Source organism: Macaca mulatta, chromosome 4 (genome assembly GCF_049350105.2).
Source record: "Macaca mulatta isolate MMU2019108-1 chromosome 4, T2T-MMU8v2.0, whole genome shotgun sequence".
Lineage (NCBI taxonomy): Eukaryota > Metazoa > Chordata > Mammalia > Primates > Cercopithecidae > Macaca > Macaca mulatta.
The window spans coordinates 138,003,375-138,013,892 of record NC_133409.1 but is presented as its reverse complement, the minus strand read 5'-3'; positions in this window follow the sequence as shown (position 1 = coordinate 138,013,892).

The window sequence follows — 10,518 nt, the reverse complement described above, 5'->3', positions numbered from 1 at the left end:
CGGTCTCCCCAGGGGTCCCCATGCAGAGCCTAGGCTCTCCATCAGGCAGCCTGGTCCCAATTCCCTGGGTCTGGGCGTCACTGGACAACTTCAGGGTAAAATGCAGACCATACTAGTGGGCCTTTTCTTGCTGATGATATGGGTCTCTTAGTAACTTACTATGCCAACATCTTCTTACCAAAGACCTCCTCGAAACAAGGGGAGAACCACCTGTCTACAAGAAGAGTTGCTCAGGTGTCTCCCATCCTAAAATCCTTATGTCAACCTCCAGCTACAGCCCATCTCTCTCCTTCCCTTCTCAGCCAAGCTTCTTGCAGAAGTCACCTGCACTTCCCCCTTCTCACCCCACCACAGGCTGCCTGACCCCACTACTCCACCAGTGACGGCCTGTGGCCACTCCACCTTTCCCTCCAAAGGCCTCACTTCATCTGCTGAGGCTGACCACTTCCTCTTGGAACATCACCTCCCTGGCTTCCAGGACTCCACTTCCCCAGTCCTCCTCCCATCTCCTTGACTGTCTTCTTTACTCCCTAACCAGCTTCATCCTGCCCACCGGCCTCCTCAACACTGGCTTCTCCAGCGCTCCACCCTGGCTTACTGCGCCTCTCTCCCCAGCCCCTTGTTGGGTGACCTCATGATTAGAAGCACTGTGCATTTCTGAAGCCTCTCAAGTCTCTCCCTCTGTTCTCACCCCTGACCTTGTTTGGTGCATCCCACTGTCAACAAAACACTTGCAACTAAACAAGCAGAAAAGAATTCCCTTCCTTCTCCTCTCTCCCCTCCTAAGAACTCCATAAAGAGCCCCATCCACTCCACCAAGTCAGAGCCCTAGAAGGTACCCTCACCTCCATCCACCTCCAAACTTTCACCAGATCCTGCCTATTCCACCTCAGGGGAAGTTGACCAATTAATTAGCCCAACAGGCTTAAGACTGCAGGTGCAGGGAGGCATGGATGTGCTTTATTTCTTGGACATGGCTCAGAGGAGGGGCAGCTCCTGAGCACAAGGGCAGGGCGAGGGGCAGCACAGGCTAGCAGGAGAGAAAGCCCTGAAGCCCAGATCACACACAGTCTCACCAGATCCCCAGTTGTGCCATGGCTGCTGCAGGCATCTCCCTTCCCCGCCTCAGCCCAGGCCTCCACTAGTCAGCAGCTGAGCTGGCCCAGCTCCCCTCCACAGGCACAGCCTGCAGCTTGCCCTGTGCTCACCCCCAACCCCCCACCCCATTCTCCTTCACTGTGAAGCTCCTCTGAATACAAAGCCCACCTCTCAATAACCTATCCCAAGATAATTTGGTTGTGCTAACTTGAATTTCTGAACTCCCTGCCCTGTTTCCCAGCATGGTCCTTTCTCCATGCCAAGCTACCTCAACCTACTAAATAGCTATCTTCCCTCAAATCTTTCCAAACTCCTGTCCTCCATCCCTGCCTTGCCCTATGAGTATTATGTTGTTTTGTTTTTTTCCTTTTTTTTTTTTTTTTTGAGACAAAGTCTTGCTCTGTCACCCAGGCTGGAGTGCAGTGGCACGATCTCAGCTTACTGCAACCTCCACCACCTCCCCAGTTTAAGCAATTCTCCTGCCTCAGCCTCCCAAGTAGGTGGGATTACAGGCACACGCTACCATGCCCAGCTAATTTTTGCATTTTTGGTAGAGACAGGGTTTCGCCATGCTGGCCAGACTGGTCTCAAACTCCTGACCTCAGATGATCCACCTGCCTTGGCCTCCCAAACTGCTGGAATTACAGGCATAAGCCACAGTGCCCGGCCATCTCTTGAACTTACTGCTCCCTTCCTGGCCCCTCACACCATCCCTTTTAGAGGGGTTCTTTGCACAGCAGCTGGGCGATCTTAATAAATGTCCATCTGGGATGGGGACCCACTGGCCAGTTAAAGCAGGACAGTGACGGGGTTAAAGTCCCAGCACCTAGTGCAACCCACGTAGCCTTCCCTGGCCTGGCCTGTCAGCCGCCTCAGCCCCACTGCAACCCTCTAGGTACCTCAAGTGGCTGGCAGTTCCCGGCACATCCCACCCGGCATCACACCTCTGGTTTTGGCTGGAATGAAAGGGTATTCCCACTTCAGCCTGTCACTTGACTAACTCTGACTGTCCAGTTTCCAGGCTCTGGGCATCTTCTCAGGAAGCCTTTCTGACCCTCCCGGGTCAGTGTTGCCACAGCACATGGGCTCCTGTCACCTGCTGCAGGAGGCAGAAACTGTTCATGGATCTGTCTCCCTTCTGAGAGCTTCTCCAGGACAAGATCCCTATTTTGCCCATCTGGGCAAACACAGTCAATGTTTGCATCAGTCAGCGTCCAAGCAGGCAACAGGGGAACACTTGAATTGGGATAATTTGAGGACAGTTTAACACAGGGACTGTTAACAAAGGTGTGGACCAGTACAGTGGGTGCTGCAGTGCCCTGACGCCAAGGCCCCAAGAGTGTGGAGCACTGTCTGAGGGGCTGTGACATGTGATTGAGGAGTGTGGTCAGCCCTGCAGGAATGGGAGCCCGCTGATGCAGTCCGTACAGGTCAGCCTCCTGGGGCACAGGGCAGGGTGGAAAAGGGTGAGAGGGACCCTGAGGGACAGATTAAGATGTCCAACCTGAGGCTCAATCAATGTCAATTGAACAGAACTTCACTGATGAGACATCTGAGCAGGGTCACCGACCACTTCTCCAGGGAGAAAATGACATTCCAGGCCAAAAATGTGCCAAGGCTCACCTGTGGGGTCAGCATGGCTTATGCCTGTGTAAAGGCAGCAACAGTACTGACAGGGTTGGAGAAGCAATGAGCAAAGTCAAGGTCTCCAAGTGGGACAAACCCCCGCCTCCAGGTTGAGAGCACCGAGTGGGCAGAGCTCCTCCGCCAGGCTGCAAGGGACTTCTTTGGCTTGGGTTTTCCAGATGAGAAATTGGCTTTGGAGAAGGTGAGTGGTGGCCCTTTGTGAGATGGGGAAGAACCCACACTCTTCTTTCACTTGATAACTCACTCAGCAAACATTAGGAACCCACTTGGAAACGGGTGTTAAGAGCTCCAGGGTGAGCCAAGACCCAGGAAGCCCCCAGTCGGTCAAGTGCAGAGAAGGAAGACTGGCCCATTTCCTTGGCCAGCGTAGATGACCAAGCTGTGGAGTGACAGGAAACAGTGGTGTTAAATAAGGCCAGGAGCCAACCTCCAGCAGGAAGCACTGACCTCAGCTTGGGCCGGAAGGTGCTGACCTAAGAGGCAACTGGAAGTAACTACAAGTATCCACAGTGGTCATCCAACGGATCCTTCCGGAAAGCTATTTTAATAGCTGAGGGAGGGCACATTACCAAGAAATATTTCCACCACAGGTCAGTGCAGCAGAAAGCAGAAATGAGGCCAGGTGGTCCTGACTTCAAATCTCAGCCTGTCACTTGACTACAAGTCCCTTAACTATTCTCAGCCTGGGTTTTCTCACTCATAAATCAGACACAATAATCACACGGCATCGTGAAGACTTGGAAGAGAATATGTAAAGTGTCCAGCACAAAACTGGCACAAAGCAAGCCCTCAATAAATTAGTTTCCTGTCTGTTCCTACTACCATGTGCTACAGACCAGGGCTGGAGAGATGTGGCTTCTACCTCCAAGAGCTGCCTCCAGTGGGCAGCTAGATTGTCACAACAAGTTGGCAGCATGCCAAGACCAGGTCAGAGCCCTGGGATGAAATGTGAAGTTCCAGAAGGAAAAGGAATGCTGCTGTAGGAGAATGGACAGCACTTCATAAAAAACAAAAATGAGGCCAGGCGTGGTGGCTCACGCCTATAATCCCAGCACTTTGGGAGGCTGAGGTGGGTGGATCACCTGAGGTCCTGAGTTTGAGACCAGCCTGACCAACATGGAGAAACCCCATCTCTACTAAAAATACAAAATTAGCCGGGTGTGGTGGCGCATGCCTGTAATCCCAGCTACTCGGGAGGCTGAGGCAGGGGAATCACTTGAACCCGGGAGGCGGAGGTTGTAGTGAGCCGAGACCGTACCACTGCACTCAGCCTGGGCAACAAGAGCGAAACTCCATCTCCAAAAAAAAAGAAAACAGAAAAGTAGGACAAACCCAAAAGTGACTCCAAAGTTGTAAGATTTGTAAGGCAGGACAGTTGCTGGTGCCACTGCTAAGAAAGTCCTGAGAGGTAAGGGCAGAGGCAGAAATCAAAGCTCTGAGAAATGTGACCAGCCAAAGTGACCTGACATGCGAGCCAGCGGCTGAGCCCAAGCTAAAGCTTTGGCCTCAACCCCCAACCCAGGGCACTGCACATGCAATCATGATCCTCCAATGGCCTTGACTGCTGGCCTCAACCCTTCAGTAAGCTGCAGTCTTTCTAAATTTTCCAACACCTGCTCCAGCTGTAGGGCCCAAATCATGGCAATGGGCAGATAAACAGTGAGCAAGTGCATATCTCCATGGATTGCAATGTGGTTTCATTCCTACAATTCCACACCACTATTTATGAACCATCGGCTCACTATGACTCCCAGATGCTCTCTATCCTCCTTACACACAACAGGTCCCACCTAGTCTCACCCTTAAGACTGTCGGCACTTGGGGCCAGGGAATTCTTTGTTGTGGGGGCAGTCTTGCACAATGTAGCATGGCCAGCAGCATCCCTGGACTCTACCCACTAGATGCTGCCCCCAGTTGTGACAACTAACACACTCTCCAGGCACTGCCAAACGTCCTCAGCTAAGAACCACTGCCTTATCTCTTGTACAGCTTTTTTCCCCCTAAACATGAAGAGTAAAAACACACTCCAGCTTAAGGGGTTACAGACATCATAGGATACCTTAAACTGGAGTCATAAACTGGAGTTTAATGGGGAAACAGGAAACACTGGGCATCTGGCCAGCGTGGGTGAGGCCCTTGAGATAAGGATCTATGTGGAGATAGGCAACTCTGTCCACCACGGGTCCTTGTAGACACTCCATAATGTCTTAATTTTTACCAACCCCTATACTAGATGTCTATATACGACTCCTAAATTGAGAATACAGATTTTAACTTTTCAGCTCTCATATTTCTGTGCATCTACGACGCATCAGTGAAGGAACTATGAACAAGACAGAGACTGCTCCTGAGCCATGGGCTTGCCCAATCTCAAAGTGCTATAAGAAGTGCTATGCTGAGGAGCAACAGGGCTCAGCCGGGGCCCCACAGAGGAAAAAGAACACTGGCCCAACTCTACCACTTACTTCCTGTTTCCTATCTTTAAAACAGGGACACCAGCCCTACCTACTATTCAGAGTTGTCACCAGGCCTGGAGTCACAGAAGTTCTACGCTGGAAGAAACTTTGTAGGACTAAAAGGTGAAGGCACTCTGCAAACTGGGAAGTGCTACACAGAGGTACAGGTCTGCCAGGTGGGTTCAGAAATCACGTGGATGCCAGTGAGGAAGCGCCTACTCAGAAGAAAGAAAAAGCAGCAAGGTGGGCTCTGAAGCTCTCAGACCCAGTGAGGAATGAGGGGTTGGAGAGGTTTTAGACCACAGCTCACAAGCATCCTGCCTCCCTCCGACCCACCAGCACCACATACTCCAACCACCTGGTCCACATGCCTTGGGAAGTCTTGCTCCTCAGTGCAGCTGAGGTTCTCTCAACTCCTCACAAGCAATGCTGCTTCCTGCCCCTGCAGGCTGGACAGGTATGGCCCCATTCAAAAGTATTTTTCAGGCTAGGTGTGGTGGCTCACGCCTGTAATCCCAGCATTTTGGGAGGTCAAGGTGGGCAGATCACTTGAGGTCAGGAATTCAAGACCAGCCTGACCAACATGTTGAAATCCTGTCTCTACTAATAATACAAAAATTAGCTGGGTGTGGTGGCAGGCGCCTGTAATCCCAGCTACTCGGGAGGCTGAGACAGGAGAATCGTTTGAACCCGGGAGGTGGAGGCTGCAGTGAGCCGAGATCACGCCATTGCACTCCAGCCTGGGCAACAGAGTGAAACTGTGTATTATATCACAGTCAGATGCAGTGAAAAGAGCTGGACTGGGCATGAGAAAACTCGAGTTCTGTTACTCTCACATGTGAAATGTGGGTGGCTCCTCAGTCCCCCAAGTCGACATGGTCATCATGAATGGTCCAAACCACAATGGTGGGAATCCACTTCAGCTTTGTTTTGAAATAAACTGTTCTGAGGCCATAGGTGAGTTAACTCCAACAAAGCCTTGCCCTCAATTATGGGGACCCAGCCCGGAGAAACAAAATCCAGAGATAACCTTGAAGCCTAATTTCAGACAAGGATTTCATCCTTCTTTACCTGCAAACCTTTTACCAGACCTGGCAGCAAACTGGTAAGTTAATGCAGTTGGTTGACAGGACGCCAGTGAGACACATGGACAAATGAAAGCCCTGGCTCCCTGACCCATGTGTGCCTGCCTCTTTGCAGACATTAGCCATGGCCAGCCAAGAAGGGCACTGGGTTAGCCTGTGGGCATGGGGCAGCACAGCCCACTCCCTGCCTGGGAAACCCACTGGAGGCCAGGTGTAGTATCCCTTGAGAAGGCCAGCACCCAAAGGTCTCTCTTTCTCTCCTCTTCCTGTGCTGGGCAGCCCCTGAGAACTGGTGCCAATCAACAGGGAGCTCAGTGGGGAGCAGGGAGAGCAGCTGTGATCACACACTGGATCACCAGTCCAGATTGGCCAAGAACTGTCTCTATTGAGTGTGTAAACACTTGGCCTCAAATCAGTTGCCAATCAAGGTTTCATAATATCCAAAGGTATCACAATTATTCAGGAGTTCTTATGAAACTCCCAAAATAAAATAAGTTTAATTTTCATTTTAAAAATGCCTGTGGTGTGTCTTATGAAACAGCCTGCCATAATACCAAGCAAATGACAACAAATTATTACTGTTCCCAAATCTAGCTGGGAATCACCATCTTTATATTGAAAGTTAAGAAGCAAACTCATCACCACTTTCAGCCCAGGAAGCCCAAATAATTCAGAAAATTACTAATATTTGGCAAAATAATTCAGCAAGAAGGTGTCCAAAATGCTGGGAAGAACTGAATTGTGATCCGTTACCATCCTCCCGGTGGGAAAGAATAAAACAAAAGTCCCACGATTTTAAGTCTGAATTACAAAATTAGAGGAAGAAAAGAAATGCAGCTGCTGGTACAGATTCGAATTTCAGTTAAGCATTTTAGTACAGTATTATATAATTTTTGTCAAAAACAAGATTTCTCAGCCACTGAGAAAGAAAATCAAAGACCATGAGAAGAGGCCAAGAAAGGCAGTAAGAAGCCTGAGCAAGGACACTGAGGAGGCTGCGCACAGGGAGGTTGGAGCGGAACGGCCTTCGGCTCCCACCTGCACAGTAGGATCTCACCCCCGGAGAGACCCCAGCCCTGGCCCTCCTCCTCACTCTGACACAGGAGGAGGCACACCTCCAGTGAATTCTGCCTCACAGTGGCCACTGCCCTCCTAAGTGCAAGGCTGGGCTTGAGAATTTCAGGAGAGAAACTCAGTGGTGAGTGCTTCTCCCCAGCTGCAGCAGCTGGTACTTAATGGCTCTTAATTTCCCAGCTCTCTGTGCTACTTCCCAAAGGCACACAGGAAGTGGACTGGACATCTGTGCCAGAGGTGACTAGCTTCAGGAGTGCTGATGGTGGCAAGGCCTCTCTGCACATGCTTTGGCCAGGTCCCCCCTCACCTCATCAGCAGCCAAGGGCATATCCCTCAATGTGGCTGGTCCTTAGGAGTCACACCCATTGGCCAGAGGTCCTGAGCACCAAGCCCTCGAGCAATAAGCTCCCAACTCGAGAGGCTGTGGCTAGTAAGCAGCAGGGTTCCATCTGGAACCCAGGTCTCTGACTACAATAACTAACCTAGAGCTCTTTTCTCACATTTCTTCAGCAGTGGTCTAGCAGAGGGAGCCAGCCACTTCAGCAAAGAAAGTGTGATGAAGTCCATGAACCCAGAGAATAAAGCCCTTTGGCCTGTCAGGGGCAGATTCTTAAGGGCACAGAAGGGGAAAAACAACAAAAGCAAGTTTATACTCATAGGGAAACATAATCTGTGATTATAAATATTTTATGGGCAAAGAAAGCAGCACTGGCTGAGAGACTGGGGTGGAGAGAGTGGACAGCAAATTAGATCCCAGCCTGCAAAGTGATAGGGCAGCTGGAAAAGCAGCAAAGCCGAGGCTATTCTGGGCTGTGCTGCAAGGGCCTGCGTCACAGGCCCTGGCCACAGACTTTGTTGAAACCACAGCCTTCCAGTGGTCAGCACAGAACACCTTGGGAAGAAGGTTTAAGTCCATGAAGACCAGAGGAGGGGACAGCGAGGACAGAGGAGAGTCATCTGAATGACTCTGGCAAACCTCAACAGCAGGGAGGCGGGTGAGGGGAGGCAGCACCCTGCAAGCACGTGAAAGGAAGATACTTCCTGCTGACTAAGGGCAGAGGAAGAAGTGAGGCTGACCCCAGAAAGCAAGCAACCTGAGAAGCCAGAGGGCAGCTTGGGTCAAGCTGCCCCAGTGAGAGCAAAGGTCCAGCCCCTGAGCAAGTGGTGCCAGGCTGAGAACAATTCCACCTTCCCTTTGCCTCAGGCCAGGGCTCTCTACCTCCCACAGCCTTTAGGAAGTAGCACAGAAAGCAGGGACATTAAGAACCTGCTGAGCACCAGCTGCTGCCGCTGGAGAGAAACACTCACCACTGGCAAAGCAGGCCCTGGTTTCAATGATTCCTCCTCCTTGACCACATCCAACCACTGCAGCAGAGCATGTCAGCCCTTCTAGAGGGCCAGAAGGAGAGGATATTAGCTCCTAAAATACCCAGAGTACCTTGAATCAGGCTTAGTCAGAGGAGCCCTGGGGAGCGATGTGCTCCTCCAATGGAAGATGTTAAACTAAGAGCCTCTGCCTCATTGCAGTCAAGGCTCAGTGGGCAACAGGCTCCAAGGTGTGCCCACAGAACTCAAGAAAATCAGAACATCAGCCTCTAGGTTCACAGCTAGTAAGAATCGGGTCAAGATGGAGTAGACTCATCAACTACGAAAGGAGGACCCAATGATGTTGTGGGAGGACCCTCGGTTAGAAGTCACAGGATTCAGCTCTGAGACCAGCTTTACCACTTACTAGCTGTAGAACCTTGAGAAATCACCTCTTACCTATGAAACTCAGTGTCCTCAGTGTTATTCCAATTTAAGAGATTTATATCCAGCTACCTACTCGACATCTCTTCGATGTCTCAAAGGCACCTGCATTCAGCTTGCCCACAACTGCTCTTCCTCCCTAATCCTCCAGCCTAGCTCCATGTTCAACACAACCAACCATCCAGGTATAGAAGCCAGAAACCTCAGACCCATTCCTGGCCTTTCCCCATTACTATTCCCCATTACTAACCCATTACCAAGTCAACTCCACCTCCTAAAGATGCCCACTGCCCTCCACCGCCACCCCGGTCCATATTATCACACTCATCCCTTCTGGCCTCCCCGAGGATCTCTCTGCAGAGCAAATCTCCCCTCCCACCAGCCTTACTCCACTTGCTAAATTACTCTCCAACAGCATCCCAATGCCCTCAGCTGAGGAAAATCTTCCGAGGGCTCATAAGGCCCCACTCCTCTTTTGGCTTCAACCCACATCATGATCCCTCTTGTGGCTCCAGCCACAATGGCTTTTTCTTCTAGACCTGGCATTTATCCCATTCCCTCCTGTCACAGGGTTTGTGCACATGCCCCTCCCTCTACCAGCAACGTTTCCTCCTCTTCTCTCACCTAGCTAATGCCTATTCATTTATTTCACTATGAGTGAAGTGCACTAAAGTATACAGCTCAGTAATTATTTACAGATGTCTATCCTCATGGAACTCCCACACAGATCTAGATTTAGAACATTCCTGAGACCCAGAAGGTTCCCTCTTTCCCCTTTCCAGTCTACACCTTCCCTACCCCCCAGGTAACCACTACTGACTTCTATCACTGTACATATTCAGACTGCAGCTGATGCAATCCTTCCTCAGGGAAGCTGCCTCTGATCCCACTGAAAAACTCTAGCTCCTTTATCACTGACCCTTGCTACTCTTGGGACTTTGCACTTGTTTGAGGAATTGATTCATGTAGATTTGCCCTGGGACTCTATAAGCTCCAGGAAAGCAGGGGCCACACCTGCTTTTACTCACCTTTGTTTTCTCAGTGCTGACCCATGCAGTCGTGACTATAGGAAATAGCTAATTCCTATTTCTAAAAGTACCTATTGAGTGTTTTTGGGTTTTTTTTTCATGTTGCTAAGGCTGGATTCAACTCTTGAGCTCAAGTGCTCCTCCTACCTCAGCTTCCTGAGGAGCTGAGACTACAAGCATGGGCCATCATGCCCAGCCTGAGTGCTTATTATTGCCAGGATATTGTTCTAAGCACTTATAAGTACAAACTCATTTAATCTTCACAACAATTCTATCAAGTAGTTACCATTATTACATCCCCTTTTACAGATAAGGAAACTGAGCCACAGAAAAGTAAAATAATTTGCCCATAGTCATTAAGTGGTAGAGTCAGGCTTCAAA